Genomic DNA, 21,652 nt, shown 5'->3' on the forward strand with positions numbered 1-21,652 from the left:
GCTACAGGAAAGATCACAGATCTCCTAGCATTAGTCTTCAGAGGCCATTTAAAACATAGCTGATGTAACTGTGAAATATCTACATAGAAGCCAATGAGCTCTAAGTAGCCATTCTGTGGCAGGTCTGTCTCTGTTTTGTGTAGAAATATGTGGCAGAGGAAAATTTCAAACTAAGAGTTTAGGAATGCCTTCTGTTAGCTGTAATCCAACTTGGCCAAAGTTCAATTAGGTTTGAAGGGCATATTCCAGCCAGAATTTATCACAAGAGACTAGCACGAAAATCCTCAGAAAGAATGGTTGTGTATTATAATCTAAAATGTCTCACAAAAATCTTTTCCTACCTCAAAAAAGCTACCTCAGTAGAGTAACCTTAAGAATCAGATTTCCTCTCCCCCTTTTGTCCAAATCACAAATAGGGGCTGGAGAGAGGGCTCAGTGGTGAAGAGCAGTGACTGCTCTTGCAGAGAACCTGAACTCAGTTCTCAGTACCCACAGCATGGCTAGCAAGCATCCCTAATTCTAGTTCCAGGGAATCCAGTGTCCTCTTCTGAGTTCCATGGGCACCATGCATGCACAGGGTGTTCATACATACATGCAGGCAAAATACTGATACAGATAAAATAAAAATTAACAACTAAAAAAAGGTAAAAGATAAGAACATGAAGAACATGCTAATCTGAGAAATTGGTAATTATTTTATGATTAATATTGGGGTGCATGTGTGTCTGTATGTCTGTGTATGTGCGTGTGTCAAGGTATGCAAAAGCATGTGTGCAGATGTCCTCAACTGCCAGAAAGAGGCATCAAATCAAATTTGAAGCTAGAGTTATGGAGGTTTGCAAGCCACATGATACGAGTAATAGGTGGGATCAAAACTTGTTCATCAAGTGTTCTGAACTGCTGAACCATCTCTCCATGCCTGTTTGTTTGTTTTTTGTTTGTTTTTTGAGGCAGAGTTACATGCAGTTTAAGCTAGCCTCAAATTTGCTACGTACCTGAGGATAATGTTAACCTTCTGTGTCACTTTCTGAATGCTAGAATACAGATGTTTTCTTTGTGTATAGTTCTCAAAAGAGATGATTATAGTTTTCACTGAAGTAGGAATCCAGTACTAAACCAAAATGTTCTTCTATAGACAGGATTAGCTAATAATAGCTTCATTTTATTGACTCACCACTATAAGTCTGGTACTTTATATGTGATTTCTGCTCATTTTTACATCAACACAGAAAATAAGTATTACTATCGCCACTTTGTTTTTGAGGAAACTGAGGTAGACAGAGCAAAAATAAAAGTAGAAGATAAATTCGGGCTCATGCATTTCTGACTCCAGAGCCTGTGCTTTGCAACTCTGTTTTTCCTGTCTTTTTGTCATAATTAAAATGCACCAGCATACTAAAGACTCGTTTTAAAGCTAAGATATAAAACTGCTACTGTCACTCCGGTTACTGTCACTTACTGTTTCCTAATTCACATGGATTTAAAATAGAGATATATTCATAAATGACTTAGAGAACATAACTCACTGGGCCTCATCACAGTTGGGACAATCACTTTAGTCTTCTGTCTGAGCCTTGCAGAGATTCAAGTCCCTGCCTGTCTCTCTCCTCTCTCTAACTACTGGCACAGTAAGTTTCTCTCTTCCCTGCCCTTCTCTAACAAAGCACCCATGCCTTTACAAGCCGCATTTCAGAATTTGAAGAGAAGCCTCAGTGGTTCAAGTGCTGCCTAAGTTTTAGACCCGCAGAATCCAGATAATTTTCATGTGGATATGGTGGCTGCCCGTGTTTCCAGTTTCAGAAGAGGGAGACATGGAATTTCCCAGAGACAGTTGACTGGCGGGATTAGCTATAGCTGTAAGCTCTGGGTTTGTCTGGGAGGGTGAGGTAGAAAGACAGGTGATTGAGGAAGATTTCCAACATCCACATCAGGATTTCATGCTCAGTTGAACACCTGTGTGCTTGCACCAATACAAATACATGTGCTTATACAAACACACACACACACAGTGTGTGTGTGTGTGTGTGTGTGTGTGTGTGTGTGTGTGAAAAATAAGGAAAAATTAATACAAGTCTCAATGATTGGAGTTTTATTCACAAGAAACCTCTAGAGATAATGTACTATTTTTTAAACGTAGTCCATAACTTTTATTTCCAAGGGTACAAAACTGTCTCTGAAGAGTGTTCATATTCATGTATTGTGTGTAACAACATCTCTGATAGCTTCTTCAGCCTGGGCATCACTTTCTCTCTGTAACTCTATCTTGGTACTGACAATGCCTGTGTTTCTTGCCCTCCTTTCTGTTGTATATGGTCCCTTGATCCACACTTCCTTAAGTATTTTCTTATGAATAAGCGAATGACTACCTGCATCTCAGACACCCCTAATATTGAAATCAATTTATTCTCAATATGAGTCTCATGTTGCATTTAGTTATGATGTTATAAGGGCAGGAAGTCTTATCTCTTATACAAGTTCTATAGTATGAATTTTCTCCCACCTACTTTAATGTCAGACTTCAAAATTTCAGGCCCAAGAATTCATGTGTTCTCTCTCTCTCTCTCTCTCTCTCTCTCTCTCTCTCTCTCTCTCTCTCTCTCTCTTTCTCTCCCTCTCCCTCTCCCTCTCTCTCCCTCTCTTCCTTTCTTTCTGTCATATAAGTAATTTAATATATTTTATATTAAAGTATTTTCTAGTATGTTACAATTACTACTGATATTTAGTGTGTTTTTAGTTTTTACAAACCAATGCACAATATTTTTAAGAACTTTAGAATTTTCTAGCTCCTGAAATAGCCCATTGTTAAACCACCAAACAAAAGCATTAGAAGGAGGTGGGTTAGGATTGATTTGACTTCTCACTTATTTATTTTTTTTTTTACTTTGGCTAAAAAAAAATTTCATAATAGTTTCTTAAGAATTTCTTACTTATGTATTATAATTTATATTAGTTACTTTTTTATTGCTATGATAAAGCACCATGACCAAGGCAACATATAGAGGAAAGTTAATTTTTATTTGGCTTTCAGGTTACAGAGAGAGAAGAGTCATCACAGTGGTTTTAAAAGCATGACAACACAAAGCTGGCTAGAACAGGATGCTGAGAGATAACATCTTTTATCTTAACACAAAACAGAAACATTGGAGTTGGTTCAAGGCTTTTAATCTCAAAACTCACATCCAGTTGTGGAATATTAGTTAAAGATGTGCTACATTTGTTTATGCTGTGGAATATTTGTTTAGTGATGCAAAGATGTGTAGCATTCTTTTATGTTGCATTTGTTTAACTCTGTGAAGCTGTGTTACTTTTCCTGTTTAAAACACGTGATTGGTCTGATAAAGAGCTGAATGGCCAATAGCCAGGCTGGGGAAAGCATAGGAGGCAGAGAGAATAAATAAGAGGAGAAATCTGGGAAAAGGAGATTAGGAAGCAAGAAAAGGAGAAGGAAAGAAAAACATCCGGGCCAGCTGCCCAGCTACACAGCAAGCCATGAAGTAAGAAGTAAAGAAAGATATAGAGAATAGAGAAAGAGAAAAGCCCAGAGGCAAAAGATAGATGGAACAATTTAAGAAAAGCTGGCTAGAAATAAGACAAGCTAAGGCAGGCCATTTATAAGTAAAAATAAGACTCCGTGTAATTTATTTGGGAGCTGGGTGGCATGCCCCCAAAGACCCAAAGATTAAAAAACAAAACCCAGCTATTTCCAGTAACTGTCTTCCACCAGGAGGCTGCACCCCTAAACCTCCCCCAAAGAGCCTCCATTTGGCACCCAAGCATTCAAATGCCTGAGACTATGGAAGACATTTTTCACTCCATCACCACATAATGATTAATCCATTACTATTATGGGAATTGAAAGTCTTGACTTAAAAAGCAAAATACATTTTTAAAAGGAAAATATATAATGTAAATAAAGCAATGAATGAAATGAATGCAAATGTTAACAATTTTTAAAACTTGATTCTAATCTAAATTTGTAGAAACTTGTGAGACTTTAAGCCTTATAAAATGTATTTCAAAATACTCTGAACAAATTATGAAAATAGCAAATGTTTTTTTATTTGTCCTTCTGCATGCTCTGTAAGAATGCATTAGTACATATGTATAGATGTATTTATATGTAGGCACATATGTGTATGAATGTATGTAAATCTTGTGTGTGCATGCACATACATACTCACACACTGTTCAAGTGAGCATTTATTAATTTCTCAGAATGTAGGTAGCTATTTTTGTTTTGTTAGGTTGACCTAGAAATCCAATTTCCATGTTAGTATAATTTCTCCTAGTGACAAAATTCTCCTTCATAAAACAAATACATTTCATAGGAGAGCCAATGCTATATATGGAGCAGAGATCAACAATGCCAAAACAAAAGCAAAACCTTCAAGAATTACATGAAATTTTAGGAAGTGTTGTAAGCAGAAAGATATGACTTCATTAGTGAGGCTAGAAGTATTCATTTTTCATAAATTTAGCTCTCTATAATTCTTTTATTTCTTTCACAAATTGGATAATTAATGTGAGTTAGTCAAAATCCTCTATGGTTACAATCTCTGTGATTCTTTAATAATATAACTCTATGGGCTCATTTCTCATTTTCCTCCATACCTCATTTAAGGCTTGAAGTCAGTGGGAATTACCCCAGGCAAGATGAATTAGAGACTATCTGCCTAATCACTTAAGGCAGACTGTCAATTTTTAGAAATTATTAAGTACATCTACACAGTCATAGGAAAATGTGGGTTTTCATAAAAATCCACATTTTTATATTTTTAATATAGATGGGAAATTTTGTAAAACTTAAAGGCTCAGAGGATTATAGAATTTCAAAATCTTAAGACTTATATATTATTTATTTATTATTCATTTGTTGGAGAATTTTCCTGAGGACTTTATATGCCTAAAGGTAGCCTCTTTGTAGAGTGGCTTGAACTTTCTGGGCCTTTTTGGGCCTTAGCTGTGGGATGTTGAATGAGAACTGTGAAAAAGACGAAGTTGTGATATTCTTGACTGCTGTTATTGCTCAGTTCTGAGGGAATAACTACTCAAAAGATTACCCAGCTGGCTGGTGTCACAAGCAGGGCTACTCCTCAGGAGCCTTTCAACCAACTTACCCTATGTCCTCTACACTACAATGCTCTAAATTCCTAAATGTGATAATTCCTGAATCCTCAACATATTCTCCATATCTATAAGTTATCATTTCAGCTGACATAGCTACACAAGCACTCTATTAACTAGTAGCAAAATATTACATACTATCTCAAACAATTAAATATTTAAATATGAGAGTGATCTGTGTTCAATCCCACACTTATTTAATTTTTAAAAAACATCTTATACCAATTGGATATCACTGGTATATAGCTTTCCTTGTCAGCAGTGTCGGGTTCACAGCCAAGTCAAGGTGATTCAAGATCTAGGTCAGCTGGCAATCTGTCAGTCAACACATTGACCCACTATTTTGTATTTACATTATGCTGATAGCTTTTTTACTGACCCAAAGTAACCTTTAATAGTGAAATTCTCTTCATTCTACTTAAAACCATGTGTTATACTACCCATCTGATGAGTGGTGACAGGTCCCCTTTTTGAGTGTGTAGAAAAAAATAATCAGGTCTTTTGTAACACACACCTGCCAGGTCCTCAGCCATCCCTCCTTATCCCGTGTTTTGCCTAAACAAGTCACTTTACTGATGTAAGAGAAGCAAACAGGTAATGGAGATTGAGTCAGCAGCTCAACTCACTACGTTCTAAGAAGGTTTTTTTCTTGTTCTTGTATCATCTTCTTTCAGCCAAAACCCCTGACCTGGAACCTACTTTGACAGAGAGCAGTGTAGCAGGGTGAGAAGAGATTGTCGTCAAAGGTGTATAGCTTCTGCTTAAATCCTAAATCTATTACTTACCTGTGGAGTGTCCTTGGGAGAAAATCCCATGACTTTCTAGGGACATTCATCTCTGCATATGTAAAATCATGGTGTTAGAATACTCCTCATAGGGCTATTGTAAAGATTAAAGGATTTAGTTTTTCTAGCTGTTTCAAACAGGCTTTGTTAGCTTTTATTATTAATGTTTTCTGTATTGAATTTTTTTCTATTGTTCTGGTTACCAAGCCCAGAAATCATGCTGTCATCCTAACATCCTCTCCCATCTCAAATTTAATGTATCTTTGCAGTTCCACCTCAACAATATCTTGTTAATACAGCCCATTCTTTATCCTCTAGCTGTCACACATAGTTCTTTCTGCCTGGGTCACCCTGGTGGAGTGTATTATATACTTTGCTCTTCTGTGTTGTTCATTCTTTGATTGTTCTTTTCTTTTTTCTTTGGTGGTTCCCCACTGTGTTCTTTTGTCACATTTCTGTGCATTCTTTACTGCACTCAGTATTTATAATAAAAGATATGTGATCAGACATAATCATTATTTATTGATCAGCATTCTACTTCTTTGACTTATTTATTCAAATCACTATGATCACTACCTAATTATTGTCATTATCTACCAATGTAAATAATTATAGATAATGGTTAATGGGTATAAATGGATAATATATTTAATAATCATTATGACTATCTACTAATATATGATTGGCAACAGAAAAAGTAATTGGGATGCACTGTAGCATAAAGCTATAATGAACAAAAATTAATATGAATATCTTCCAGTAAAGCTTTGAAAGAAAATGGGATTTCCAGATATATGGAGAGTCATAAGATAAACACAGAGACAAGAGATTATATATATTGGTTCATAGTTGTAGAACAGTGGGAGAAAATTAAGAGCTAACATAACCATGTGTGATGGTTAATGCTATTTGACAGGATAGTAAACTGACTGGGAGGCAAGATTCAGAATGTGTGTGAGGTATTATGTAGGTTTGGTTAATTAAGGTATGGAAACTAACTTTAGTAGTGGGAAGGACTATTCTCTGTATTGAGGTCCTAGACTGAATAAAAAAAAAAAAAAACCAAACTGAGTACTAGCATTATTGCTATCTCCTCCCTGACTATGTATGCAATGTGACCACATGCCTCAAGACTCTGTCATCATGACATCCATTGCATGATGAACTGTGAGCCAAAATGAATCCTTCCTTAAGTTCATTTTGTTGGATATTTTGCCTCAGCAACAAGAAAAGTAGCTAATACACCACCAGTAAATGAAAAGAGTAAGATAGAATATGTAGTCATAATAGTAGTGAGAATTTCCTAAATTAGTTTATTCCTAATCACGTTGTGTGCCTTTATTTTGTATCCTCACAGTGGCCCTAACTACTCTATGGAATTAACCCAGCGTTTTATAGGAAACACGTAAGTTTGCAGGGCAATCACGCTAACAGGTGAAAGTAGAACTTGAATTGCAGTCCTCTGGTCTTCTTGTCTGCCTAACTAATTGTCTTACCTAATAAACTCCTATAATATCAGCACCTATAAGCCAAGAAGAGGAATGCATATAACTTTGCACCAAAGGAAACTACTGAGAAGTTTTAATGTGGAGAGGAGTGTGACCACACTGACCAATCACACAATCTCTGTATTTGTCAACTTCACCTTCCTGCTAAATGGAGCACCCCTTTGGTGTTTGGCATGGTGCTCCATGGCGGTGCTTGATGAAAGATACAAATCACTAACAGAGGTGTCAGAGGGAGAGGAGAAGACAGGAGGTGGAGAGAAAGATCTTCAGAAGGATTTCAGGAGGCTACTTAATGTTATTCAGTGTTCTGAGCAAAGAGTAAAGAGTTGGACGCATGAGATAATCAAATTCACTTTAGAATTCACATTTGACACAAAGCGATTCTTTAGTTTGGTCTTTTTCCAGGAGCTGATGATGTAAACAATAAACCATGGCCTCTTGTGTCAAATAACTTCTAGTCCTAATATATGTTCTCCAAGATGCAACAAAACTTGATTTTAACTTTATTATTTTACCTACTCTCTATATGCCTAGGTTGGACTTAAATCAAGAATATTGTGCTTTCTTTTATATTAACTTCTTTATGAGTTACAGTCTATATTATAATGATGCATTATTTCATCCTTGTATAAATTTTTTTAAAAAATTACAAAGATATAATCAATATGCTATCTGTGTTCTATAAAGTCTATCACTTAGACTTTCCCAACCCAAATTTCTGATCATTATACCATCAGTAAAATTTCAGAATATGCTAGACTCATAAAGACCTGCAAAAATTATACTAACAAAAATATCCAATAGACAGTAGCTTCTCTAAAGATACCTGATGAAGGTTCTGACCAGGGAAGATATCAAGTTTTACATAGTTTGAAACAACATATAGCAGTTTCCACTCTTGTCCTGAGTGATATCTTAGAATTAGTCATATGTATTTGTGTGCCTTACAGTTGTGTGGTCATTCAGCAAAAAAATCAAACTCCATGTACTTTTATAGACCATCTATCAGTAATGATAATGAGATAATATAGAAAATCATTGTTGTATGTAGCTACAGTTTTTCTTGCCTTGCCCACAGTCAGGACAAATCCCTGTCACCCGCCAGTCCCACAGCCGCTCAGACCCAACCAAGTAAACACAGAGACTTATATTGCTTACAAACTGTATGGCAGTGGCAGGCTTCTTGCTAACTGTTCTTATATCTTAAAGTAACCCATTTCTAGAAATCTATACCTTGCCACGTGGCTCGTGGCTTACCAGCATCTTCACATGCTTCTTGTGCTGGCGGCATCTGGCAGTCAGTCCTTCTGCCTTCCTGTCCTTTTATTTCTCCTCTCTGTTAGTCCCGCCTATCCTTCCTGCCTAGCCACAGCCGATCAGGTTTTATTTATTGATCAATCAGAACAACTTGACATACAGACCATCCCCCAGCACAGCCAAGTGCAGACCATCTCAAACACCTGCACTCAGGCCCATGGTCCTAATCATCCTCTATGCGGACCTGCTGGGTAACGCCACAAAGAAACCAAGAAGGGCTCCCACAGGATATACAGAACATCCCACAGCAGTTGTAAGACTATGTGAGCAATAACTGTGTTAACGAAATAAATATTTGTTAATATTAGAATTTACATTTTTGAGATTTCAGAATCAGAAGAATGCTTATCCCTTTACTACCATATGTAAAATCTGACAGTTTTAATTTGAAACTTTAAAAATCTTTAACCCTACATGTAATCTGAATTTGAAATATTTAATCACTGTAATATTAATCATGATGTGTATTTCATGTGTTATTTTAGTAACTTGGGCAAAGAGGGAATTCCATAGAACCCTCTACCTCAATACATATCTTATTTATTAGTGTTAAATCCTCATACTCAAATATAGAAATAAAGTGTGGATGTTCATTCTCCAAAACTGTGGCTAACGAAAAGGTCAGACAGTAAAACTTGGCGATGTATGCAACTGTGTGGTGATGGCTCACCTCTGATGGGAACTAAACACACTCATTTTTATATGTTGGTTCACAGCTATATCTTACATTATCTACCAGAGAGGGCTTTATTTCAGGGTTGGGTTGGAAAGAATGGTTGTCAACAGGTAGTTAAAACAATTTTCTATTTCAATCAAATTACATTCCCTTGCAGTCTGTGAATGTTCTGATGTGTCCCTGAGGTAGTTAACCATTCTCCGTTAGGCATCATGGGTTTTCAGTAATAGTTACATATAACGGCAAGTACACACTTGCTTAGTTTTCTTTCTTGATTGAGGTTATGGTCCTTAGTTAAAAGTTCTATGTATATTCTGTCCAGGAAAGTCCTTTTTAACACTCCATCTTTCATTTTGCAGAAAATTAATGTGTCTGGCACTCACAATTGTTTTCTTTGCTTCAGAAACAAAAATTAGTTTTCTTGAGGATTTTCCATCGTAAAAAGGTGGCATTGTAGCACTCATGGCCCATTGGGCCAGGCCAAGAGTAGATGAAGTGGCAACCCCCTGTTAAGGTAAAAGCTAGTTTTCAAGGAATAGTCTACTGCTGAAAGGATGCCTCACATTTTCCTGCTAGAGATAAATAGTTATAAAAAATGCTATGTCAGGATTATCCTGCATTTTACTTGTTTGGTTCTTGTTTGTTCGTTTGTCTTCTCACTCATCAAGTTAGCCAGATCTGAAGCAACTGGCCCTACCCTTGGGTTCTGCTGAAGAACATGGGACTTTTAGAAAGATTTGTGTCACACTTCAGAGAGGAGACAACCACGGGGATTAGGAAAGGAAAAGTAGAATCGAATAGATGTATTTAGCTTCAAGAGATTTTCTTCCTACGTGCCTTTTATATATGAGAACACAATCAAATGAATGGGAGAATATTTTGCAAATAGACAAATTTTGCCCTTGAAACCTCTCATTGATCCTGAATTTAACCATTTTAGGTTGTGCACCTTCATGGAAGACAGACATTTGTAGAAATACAGCTTGGTAGGAAATCCATATTTATGGGTGCTATGCTGGCTCATACTGAAATATGGGTTCAAAACACAAAGCTAAGAGAATGAATGAGTCAGGTCTGATTTGCAAAGGTTTTATATCTACATATGAAAAAGCTGATCCCTGCAGCTCTAAATTTAATTCCCATTAGAAAATCCCGTGATTAACTGCAGGTCCTTAGTGATTGTTTGGGTAACAGACGGGCATGCCACAATGAAATATCTCCTCCTTTTTATTTACAAACAAAGGAAGAGTTTTATGTGGGCAGAAATTAAAACATTACTGAATATTGACTGGCTCAACTTAAATGTTAAAGCCTTAAAGGCTTTCACAATAACACGAATCCATTATTATATAACATTGTCCTTAATATTTTAAGTAGTTGGAAGATATAATCCACAAAATGTTGTGATTTCCCTTCAAGTGTGTTGGTCTCTCCAGAAAGAATTATGTACCTATAACATAATGAGGTAATTAACCAGGGAACAAAAGCTTTTTCTTCTGTTCCAGACAAAATTGGCTTCTGAAACACAAGCAACAAATGCATTCTGTTTAGGATCATCTAACTTGTCTTGGATGGTGATTTTGTTGTTAAACATCTCATATCACTCTGTATAATGCCAAAAATACCTAAAATTAAGAAGACAATTGAGATAAAAATGGCTGTGTGTCTCTTTAATAAATATTTCCATTTGGTCAGTATGCTAAACTTTGACAAGTCACAATATTCAGCAACTAAACATTATGGGTGTCTATTTTGATTGACAGTTGTGCTAAGAGCCACAAATCATATTGCAGCCAAAGGACTTAAAAATCACATTCAAACAGCTCAACCTATGCTTAATTGAAGTATATTTCAAAAGTCTTGAACCAAAGAAGTAATTATACTATTCCAGAATATGGCCCTCACAATCCTTGGCCCATAGTGTTATATGTAAACAAGCTCTACTGTCTGCAGTTATCAGCGCATCATATAACCCTTCCGAATATGAAACTCTTTGTTATTTAACACATGCCACATAAGGGAGGCACATTAGAGAATGCAAAGGACCGCTCCAAATATTACAACCAGACTGTCTGTCAAATCAGTTGTCCAGTTGACATGTATAATTAAATAAACATTTTGTGTACCCTAACTCTGTGATTTTGGTATTAGTTGCTGTGCAAGGATGAGTAGTACCCCACTCCCTGCACAAGGGAGTCTATATTCTTCTAATCACCAGCGCCTGCAAATGTTGTCTTAGATTGGAGAAAGAACTGTGCAAATGTGACTGCATCAAGGCTTTTGAGACAGATAGAGAGATGATCCTGGATTGTTAAATGTTATTGAAAGGCTCCTTATGAGAAAAATCCTGGAGGTAACATGAGAGTCAGGTTATGTGCAGAGATACAAGAAATTTGAGGATGTTATCTTGCTTATTGGACCAAGACCCAAAAGATATAGAGGTCGTTTGCTGTGTGGAGATGAGAAAAAGGATTCCTTTAATTCACCAGAAGGAACATACTCAGTCACTAATACATTATAGGTTCTGATCTTCCAAGCTCTAGGAAGTCAAGCCTATGTTGAGTCACTAGGTGTGTGGTATAACACAGTAGTAACAGGAAGCTAATCCAGTTGCTTAAGTCAATCATTAAAAGAGTTCACATGCAATTTTCAAGTTTATTTAATTTTTAGATTTTTTCCCCTTTAAAATTGCAAAACCTGGTGACATTGAACTCTCCTCCTTTTTCTCCTGACAATAACTGACACTAGCCCTTTCCTTTGAGGTCACATGCTCTAGTCTACCAAGAGCTTTATGAATATTGTTCTCCTAAGCCTCTACTAGACATTTTATCTTGTGTGTTCTTTTGTACATGGCCTTACATTTCTCAGTCTCCTTAGTATTCATGGTGCAATCAGTTATTCTGTCTCGACTCACCTACTTTTCAAACATGGCTTTGTATTAAACTGATTCTCCAGAGAACTTTTTGTCTTACTTGTCCCTGTTTGTGTTTCCTTTAAATTTCAAGCTTTAGGTGATCTACTCAGGAAGCCAGAATTCCATCCTGTGTTAAGGAAAATATGCTGAATGAACCTGATTTAGGAGCATCCACACAGAGTCCTGACATTACAGCTGACTCATCTGCCGTCAGACACCCTGGACACTTAATACTAACCCCATTTAATATGTCTATTTAGTTAAGATGAAACTTTCCCATTTCTCTTCAGAGATGGTTAACTTCAGGCTGCAGTGGGAAGAAGAGGCACTGACTGAATAGCAGGGATGATCTTTTTTTGGATGTGCCTTGGGTAGAACCCATATCCTCCCCTCTACCCATCTCTGAGAGTTGCCTTCCTTGCATCTCTCTGATTTTTATCACCTCTTCTTATGTCTTCAAAGCCAGAAACAGCAGCATTACCTTCTTCTTCAGCAGCTGTTATCTCCTGTTCTCCTCCAAGTGTTTTATAATCCAGGACGTGGGTCTCAAGGCCTTGATCACAAGTGCAAAATTCTATATGACATAAAAGGTCATTTCACAGATATCAGGTGTTGTAAAGTGGACATCTGTAAAGTCCACTGTTCAGCAAATCACATTTAAACTACAGAATTGAAGCCATGGAAAGGTTTTTACACTAACTGAACACTCAGTTACAAAATACATGGCCCTCATCACACTGACAGTCTCCATTGTGTATAAGGAGGGTCCACTTGTGTCTTCTTTAAAAGCTTCGTTCCACTGAATTTCAGATGCATCTTCGCCATGTACAGCCTTCCTAACTACCTCGTTTTCTGCTAGAACCTATTCTGTTCTATCTTATTTTTTTAACTCTGTGTTCATACCAAACACAGTTTTTTTCTGCCTTCCCAGCTCCCATGCTCATCAATAAAAAAGGAATCCCAACTCCTTTTCATCCATCTTCAGGTGTATTTTCCTAAAGTTTACTGTTTCTCAAATCAGATTACAATGTCCGGAAAGGTGCTCACTCTTGCATATTTCTGACCATTTTCCTCCTTGGTTTTCTCATCACTGGGATCTGTAATCCAGCTTCATATTTATCGTTATCAGGACTTTGCAATTCCTCAGCTAAATCCATCTGCATCACTGGATTCACCTTGCAAAAGCTCAAATTTGATCATGCCATTCCCCTGTGTGAAAAAAAAAGGCACTCATTAAAAAAAAATCTTTCCACAGGATACAACTGGAACTTGGATTCTCACTTTGAATTTCATTTGTAACCCAGCTCTCTAAACTCTTCATGTTCTTCTTTAAAATCTATTTTCCTAACTCAGTAGTCGCAATACATAAATCAATATAAGGATTATCGTGTCCCTTCTATTAGTTGGCATATGTTTTCCTTTCTTTAAATTTTCTTAAACCCTTGCTTATATGGTATTCTGTGTTGATAAAACTCTACTCATTAGAGGGCTCAAATATAGTGAGTGCCACAGTGTCTCAAGTCCCTCTCATATTTTCCTGTAGCTGCTTCTTAAAGAAGTATTTATTTTATGTATGTGAGTATTTTGCCTGTGAGGATGTATATATGCACAATGTGTGTTCATAGTTTGCGCAGAGGTGGTTGTGAGCCTCTATATGAGTGTTGAGTCCCGAACCTTAGTCCTCTGTGAGAGCAGCAAATGCTCATAACCAGTGAGCCATTCTCTCTAGTCCCATCATGTATATAACATACATACATATGTCTCTTTCTCTGTGTGTATGTGCATTTGTATGTTTACGTGTGTGTGTGCGTGTGCGCGTGTGCGTGTGTGTGTGTGTGTGTGTGTGTGTGTGTGTGTGTGTGAATAAATAACTTGTCTTTTCTTTCTCAATTCTTCAGTAAATTGTACATTTAAGGCAAGTTTTTTCAGGGCATTAATGACATTTTTTTTTCACCCCCATCAACCATAGCATCAATCTAAGGAATGGCTCCTAGAACCACTAGGGGTATGGAACCATGCAACACACTTGTCACTGTTGGTTTAAAGGTTCTGTTGGTTTAAAGGTTCTGTACCTGTTTTTTTTTTTCCTTTACAAATGGGATGTATGCAATAAAGTATAACTGAAGGAATCCTTATGAAATATTTCAAGTATCAATTTCCGTATGGTATGAATTAAACTGTGTTAGATAGAAGTGAACAAATGCTTGCTAAATTACATTGGCCTATCCAATTATGTACAAATGAAATATGTGCTCAAAATGTTTAGGATATATTTTATGTCATTAGAAAAATTAAAACATCCACGAAAATGTGAAATTATTCAGAAAGAGTAAACTGTTGCAAGATGTTTTTGTTCTAAGTGAGGAAGATTAGAAATGTGAGGACAAATCTCATCTTGTTCCCCAGTGCTGAGTCTAAGCACAGTTACCTTCAAAAAGGTATATATATATATATATATATATATATATATATATATATATATATATAATCTTTAGTTGAATTAAGTCCATGGGACCACAAAGCAAAATGAGAAGTTATCCTTTTAATTAGCTTCAGTAAGTTTCAATTAAATTATTTTCTGAGAATTAATAATAGTGGAGGACTTTTCTAGGTCTTCCTTTTAAAAGAAACATGTACGTCTCTTTAAAAATCAAAACTATTACCATGAAATTTCCTTGGCCAGAATGAGGAATTCTCTAGATATCTGCAATTTAAGAAAAATAGAATTAAGCAGTCGTACATCGCATGATGATCCTAAATTACTAAGACTATCATAGCATTTGCCCAGCAGTCATTCTTTGAGCAAACTCCTTTTAGAGCCAGAATTTAAGCAGGAAATTGAATCTGCAAAAGGAAGAATCAATGAAGCATTGTGTCTTGTAATACTTTCAAATGAATGGGTAGCTGTTCAAGGATAAGGAGTCATCAGACTTGTAGAGATGACAAGTAAGAGAGGAGACTCTGGTAGGAGACTCACAAATGTCTTCTTAGCTAGTTTTAGTTTCTCTCTCTTGTGTGACTCAAGACAAGTAACCAAACCTCCTTGGATCCCAGAGCCCCATATCTGAGGAATACATAATTTGTAAATTCCCCTTCAGCATTAAACATCTTTACTTTGATGTATCAGAAATAGTACATATCTCTGAAGCATTTTAGAGATGTGTTACAAATATAATAGAGATGCTAGTTTGAACTTGTTAATGAGAGTCTTTTCCAAGAAGATACTAGTTCTTTTGAGCCTAAAGCATCCATTTCCTCAATAAGATATTGGGATTTGTAAGAAAATATCTAATCTCTCCCTTTTGACATTTGCAATAAGGTTCTGTTGTTTTCAGACAGACACCATACCTTCAAGGAAGGGCCACTATAGGTAAGCTGCTATCTTGGGAGGACTTCCCAATTCTATCAGCAACCATTTATCATCAAAAGGGTTTTATCAGAAAGCTTTTGGCATATCTAGACTTCTCAAGTGATACAGAAAATGTATTGCTCCATACAGGAACATCTGGAGCACCAGCTGTCTGTTCTTTGGTGTAAGGGAGGAGTGATGTCAAGGTTTGAGAGAAATTTCAGAACTTTGGGCACCAGGGATCAGGGAATCATGACCTCTTAATTAGACTTCATCAGGTACTAGAAGCCCATGTTGAGGCCAAACTACCTCACCTATCAGCTGACCATAAATTCCTGAAATAGGGCTGACGGTTTACCCCAGTGGCCTGCCTCACAGGCACTGCTTGGCCAGACAAACTTCTGTGTCCCTAGTCACTTCCATGACAAGCTACATTTTCTCTTGGGTTCACAAAGGAGTTTCCAGATGATTTCCATATCACAAAATAGTCATGCCAGAATTTCCCAAGTGTTCCTCATCTTGCTGTCCATGATTACCTCGCCATATGATATTACTTGATGCATACACATGTAGCCTGGATTCTTGCCTATTTCCCAAAAGAAAGTGAAGCAAAGTCCCTTTCAATTCTCACCACAACCTATGCAGCCTGCTTCTTCCAATCTCTCTCTCTCTCTCTCTCTCTCTCTCTCTCTCTCTCTCTCTCTCTCTCTCTCTCTCTCTCTCTCTCTCTCTCTCTCAGAGACAGACTTTCTCTAATGTATAGAGCATCTAATCTCTTAAGAGTCCCTAAGGGACCCCTGGCAGTAGGATCAGAATTCATCCCCAGTGCATGAGCAGGCTTTTTGGACCCCACTACCTATGATGGAACACTTCTCACAGCCTTGAGGCAGGGGGGAGGTGCTTGGGCCTGCCTCTACTAAGTGTACCTCCCCATTGGAGGCCTTACCTTCTTGTAGGAGGGAATGGGGAGTGGGTTGGGAAGAGGAGACTGGAGGGGGAGGAGGAGGTGAGATGGGGATCTTTGATTGGTGTGTAAAATGAATAAAATTTTTTCTTAATTAAAAAAAAGAATGGAGAACACAGAAAAATAAAGTAGAAAACCATTTAAAAAAAATAGAGTCCCTACTGGACAAGGGAACTCAAAAGATAAGCATGTCACCATTTCCTTATTTTTTCTCCATTCCTCAATCCTTAAAGTATGGTTTTCCCTCCCATCTACATTCAGAATCATGTGTCTATTTTTGTCTCACCTTTAGCTAGAACTCAACATTAGTGATTAGTGACAGCTGTTTCTTCTTACCTCTAGACTCACTGAATAGCTTTAACAGTAGATGGGGTACAGGAGGAAAAACTGGCTTTCTAATAAGAAAGTCTGATGTTCTACACTCCCCAAACTATGACTTCAGCTCTCCATAAAGTCTAGGTTATGTTATATGATAGATGTTTTATAGATAGTTAATACTAAATCAGAAGTACAAAGCTGGCAATGTGTTTTGATTTGTGTCAAATTTCATATTAACTCTTAATATATTCCTATTTCTTAAAACTCAAACCATATGAATAGCATATTTACTGAATGCTGGCACATTCAGTTAAACTTAGTTATTTGGATTACTGTATACAAAATTATAAATTAATTACTTTGTAATTTTGAAGGTAACTTATTCATGATATAACATATGCTGTCTTTCTTGTAATTCATCATCTCCTTTTTAACTCAGAAAGATCATTGTTATTAGTAATATCTATTTGTCTTTATTTTACAGTAGACATGAAATAGCTCATAAGAAAAAACTATGCTGATGTGTATGTTTGTGATGAATTCAGTCAATACATAAGATACCACACTGATATCATAAAGAAAAATAATGATGATAAATTTCAAAAAAATCAATGTCCTTCATTTTATAACTGTGACTGTTAGGGAAAGTAAGACTCACATTAATAATAGCATGAATTACAGAAAGCAACAATGTGTATGTGGCATGTTCACATGTGTGCAGGTTCAGATGTGTGTATATGGAGGCCAGAAATTAACCTCAGGTGTCGTTTGTCAGAAGTCATCACTTCCTGTTTGAGACAGCTCCCATTGGCCCAGAACTCATGGAGTAGGCTAGGCTGCTTGGTTAAGAGCCCCAAAGATCCCCCACTCTGCTTTCTCTGCACTGTGATTGCAAGCCTATGACACCACATGCAGCTTTTTACACACCATCTGGAGATCAAGCCCAGTTCTTCAGTGTTGGGCTGCAAGCACGTTACAAGCTGAGCTATCTACCTAGCCCTGAAAATGCTTTTCAAAGACAGAGAGGAGGCTGTTTCTCAACTTCTTCACAACTACTCCTATCTGCCTACTACTCTCTAAAAGAAAGCAATGACTATCTGATTGGCCTAAGCCTTGTGCATATATGCTGAAGAATGGCGACCTGCAGCCCATGAGCATTCTGTTTTAATGGTTTGTGCTTATTTCCACTTTCTCTCTTTCTGTGCCAAACCGATCATTGTGATCTCAACATGCATTTAACTGACTAGAGGGGAAATGATTTTGATTTCCTACAAAATATGAAGTTTCTGACGGAGCCCTCTCTCCTTAGGGGATTTAAAGGTGTAAGACAGAAAGATCCTAGCTATGAAAATTCTTGGAAAAAAAAACAATAACCCGCCCGGCGGTGGTGGGCACAGGCCTTTATTCCCAGCACTCGGGAGGCAGAGGCAGGCGGATCTCTGTAAGTTCGAGGCCAGCCTGGGCTACCAAGTGAGTTCCAGGAAAGGTGCAAAGCTACACAGAGAAACCCCGTCTCGGAAAAAAAAAAAAAAAAAAAAAAAAAAAAAACCCTCTAGGACAGGTTTGTATCCTTTGAGCTGAAGTACTTACGTAAAATTTATACAACTAACAAGGGAATCCATGGCTGATATGTAGAATTAAATTATATTGTAAAATTAAATTAAATTAAAAAATTTATACAACTGGATAAAAATGCCATGGATTTAGCATTGGAAATTCAGTTTTCTTTCTTCCTGGTTCCTTTTCTCTACGATAATCCTTTGTAGAGAAGTTAATAGGCATGACATTTGACTACCCTGTTGTGAAGGTGAGATAGCAGAGCCAGGCGGATCTCTGTGAGTTCGAGGCCAGCCTGGGCTACCAAGTGAGTTCCAGGAAAGGAGCAAAGCTACACAGAGAAACCCTGTCTCGAAAAACCAATAATAATAATAATAATAATAATAATAATAATAATATATTGTCATAATCTAAGGTCCAGCTTTTTAATTTGTGAGTTGCAACCCCACATGGAGATCATGTAACTGACTTTGGGGTTGTGCAAATACTGACAATATTAAAAAGGTTTCTGAACACACAACAATGAAAAAATTAATTCAAAACCATATGCCTAATAATGCAAGCTCTTTCTGGCTGCTCTGCCCCATGCTGCCCCATAAGACTTCACTGCAGCCCTGGGTCTGAAAACATAGTGTATTAGAAGAAGAGATCTAAGTTTGACTTACAAAGTGTAGTCAGAGTAGCCCAATCATATCTGTCTCACACCAGAGAGGATAAGAACCTAGCAGTTGCTCAGTCCATGAGGCTGAGTGCCTCTGAAGGACCAAGCTGGCAATTAAGGCCCAGAGTATTCCTGGAGATCTTCTGGTCTTCAGTCCCCAAAGAATATGGTTCTAATATCAGGGAAGGACTTGGCAATGAGAGGAAGAGGATAGATGACTTTGCCAATGAACAAAAAGGTCAAGCAAGCAACGTAGTGAAAAGCTTTCCTTCTTCCACCTCTATTTATCTGGCCAGCCACTAGAAGGTGCTGCCAACATTTATGGTTGGTCTTCCTCATCAGTTAAGGCAGTCAAGACAACTTCCTACATGCATGCCCAAAGGCCAACCCAATATAGAAAATCCTTTACTGAGACTCTCTTTCTAGGTAATTTTATGTGAAGTTGGCAAGTAAAGATAACCATCATAGAAGGGGAAGAAAAGAGTGAAGAAAAATTGAATGGGTAAACTTTAAAAAAAACAATAAAGCATTTTGAAAAAACAGATCCAGCAATAAAATGAAATTTATGCTCTGTTTCTGTTATTGCTAAGTGCTAATGACTATGTATACATCAAAGAAACGCTTGAAATATATTGTGACAATAGCTTTAATGGTGATATGTGATTGTGGAAGGATTTTAAAAAACTTTATGTACTTCTGAATATTTTAAATAACACTAAAATACTTCATACATAAACTCGTATGTATGTGTGATTTTATACAAGTCAAATTTCAGTGTGAATTTAAGAATGTGAAAGAGCTCATATTCTTTAAATATTGTTTATTTGTCATTGTATCATTTGGTATTTTTTGACCAAGCACATCTGAATTCATGGTCAGGAGGACAACTGTAGCAATACCAATCATAGTGGTGACAGGTCCCTGGAGTGATTAGCCTTATAAAGGTTGTAGCATGGCTTTTCAAATCTAGTCTCAAAGAGGTACACCATGGCTTAATGGGAAGACTAGCCCAAAGTAGGGTTAGGATAAAGTTCGTTTTCTACATACTACATTCCCGCTTCTTGTCAAATCTTTCCAGTTCTTTCAACGAGATATGAGATAGGTAGAAATATGGTTATCACAGTAAAGGTATAAGTTCTTATTCTTCTAAAGGATTCATGTTTGTCTTTTTTACAATGTAAGGACATTGTTGGTAAATGGAAATAAATACACAAGACATATTTGAGATTGGGACTTACCATAAATCAGTTAATAAATGTACACTACAGAAATTGGAGACATTTCTCCACAAGGAAGAGGAAATGTGTATTTTCAGCCTTGGAAATAAGGGATATTTCCCATAGAAATTGAGAGTGGAAATTAAGCTACTATTGAATAAAAAGGAATCTGATTCCGAAAGATCACTGGGTTAGAGTTTATTTAAGCAGAATTTCCTTGACATAGTCAGAGTGCACATGTTAATTCTATTAACATCTTGGAAGTTTTTAATAGTTGAAGTTTCTGTTAAGTAGAATGACTAACCAACCATATGCAGACACACAAATATGATTTATAAGTAACAATATAAACAACTGATTTTGATTTTGACATGTTGTCCCCAGGTTGACTGAGTCAACCCATGTTTGTAGGTGAGTAGAGTTTCAAGTTTAGTATTGATTAATAATTGTTAGCTTTCATTTACATTAATAAATGTCATAATTGTTAACATTATAATAAGTTAACATTGCATATTATTTCATTAATACATTATAATAATAATTGTCAAGATAAAAGGAAACAATGATGATTTATTCATGAAGACCTGTTTATTTCTTCAGAACAGCATTCCTTAAACATGAATGGCTACTTTTCTAATTCTGCAATATTTTTGAATGTTAGAATGTTTCTTCAACTTTTGTACAACTCATAATAAGACAGCTATGAAATATGATACTTGTCACAATTAATGTAGTATCACATTTTCTCTATTGCTTTTGAAACTCCAGACAATCTAGTCCTGATCATCAGTGTTTAACAACTTCCAAGGTATAAATACTCACACGTGGTCAATTTTAGGTTACATTATAAAGTCACTGATACTAGAACATTGAAGGGATGAATGAATAGCTATACAATTCCATATTATGATAGAGTGTTCCCATTATGCAGGTTTTAGACTAATAACTTCAAGAGCATACAAATAACAAAATATAATAAAATAATGAAAGTCTGATAGCTTTTAAGTCCCAAAGACTCTTAGTTTTGTTTTATTTTAGTTGTCAATATATATATTTCAATTTTAACAACAGATGTATTTAACCATTACTGAGCAAAGTTCCTGAAAATTCATCAATGTATATGTATTCTCAATAAGTACAGCACTAAAAATAACAGCTCATTCGGTGAAATTTAGTCACACACAGACCACCAAGCATAAGTTTTGGAAGACCAAGAGAGAACACCAAAGAGAAACAATCTAGCTATGTCTATGAGAATGGAA

The sequence above is a fragment of the Peromyscus leucopus genome, chromosome 3 (genome assembly GCF_004664715.2).
Source record: "Peromyscus leucopus breed LL Stock chromosome 3, UCI_PerLeu_2.1, whole genome shotgun sequence".
NCBI classification, from domain to species: domain Eukaryota; kingdom Metazoa; phylum Chordata; class Mammalia; order Rodentia; family Cricetidae; genus Peromyscus; species Peromyscus leucopus.